A 998-nucleotide genomic window follows, 5' to 3' on the forward strand; every position below is an offset into this window, starting at 1 on the left:
ATGGATTTGTTGCCAGACAGGAGCTTCCTCAGAAAAGGCTACCCTGTTACCTTTCTCCCAGTTACCTTTGGTCCCTTGACCCTGGCGCCCTGAGTCCTTTCCCTGGTTTGTCACTTATTAACTCTGGGAAGAGACACACATGAGAGCAGGAGGGCTCTCTAGGATGTGTGGGAGAGGTTGGGGATCACTCTGAGTTTGGGGACACCTTTCCCTTCCCTTAAAACATATGACAACTGCTTTCCTAATCTTTTCCCAGGTGTTTATTTCTACTCGGTTTAATTCAATCCAGTTCCAGGAAGCCAGAGACATTCTGGGCAGCAGAAAATGCCCTTTGTCTCTCTGTTTCCATTTTACTCGGAATCTCTCTCCAGGGGCTACAACACTCGATGTCTAGGATGCTACCGATGCCCTAGACTCCTCCGCTTGTGCAGGATGTGACCTTCTTCCCCACAAGGGCCTCATGTTGGTTCTTTCTAGGCTTCTCTCTCTCTTCTAGACAGTTGTTGGAGCTTGCATTAGTACCTGGTGGCTCTAGCTTCCTCACCACCCCTCACCCCAGCCATCTTATATAAGCTGACCTCTGCCCTTCTCTAGTACTGGGGTGTTCTCAGCTCTTACTCACTGGGACTAAACAACCCAGTGCCCCTCTGAAAGTCACTTTGCCCCTTATCTTTTAATATCCCACGGCTTTTATTTCTTTGACTGCTTTTTTTGTCTCTCACCCTTCTCCCCCTAATTCTCATTTTATTTACTATGACTTATAAATGAGGACCTTGCTAGACTCAGCCCTCACAGCTGTGTCTTCCTCATTGAAATTCTTTCTTTGGAGAGTGAAGCCACTCTTCTGGCTTCAACTAGTGTTTCTGAGGTAGCAGAGTATAATTCACTGGTAGGCAAAGAAAAAAAAATTTTTTTTTTGTGAGAGACAGTTCAAGCCACATAATAATGATTTGAGGCTATATTAAAAAAATAAAAGTTTTATTAAGTCTTATGGCAAA

This window comes from Balaenoptera acutorostrata, chromosome 14 (genome assembly GCF_949987535.1).
Source record: "Balaenoptera acutorostrata chromosome 14, mBalAcu1.1, whole genome shotgun sequence".
Lineage (NCBI taxonomy): Eukaryota > Metazoa > Chordata > Mammalia > Artiodactyla > Balaenopteridae > Balaenoptera > Balaenoptera acutorostrata.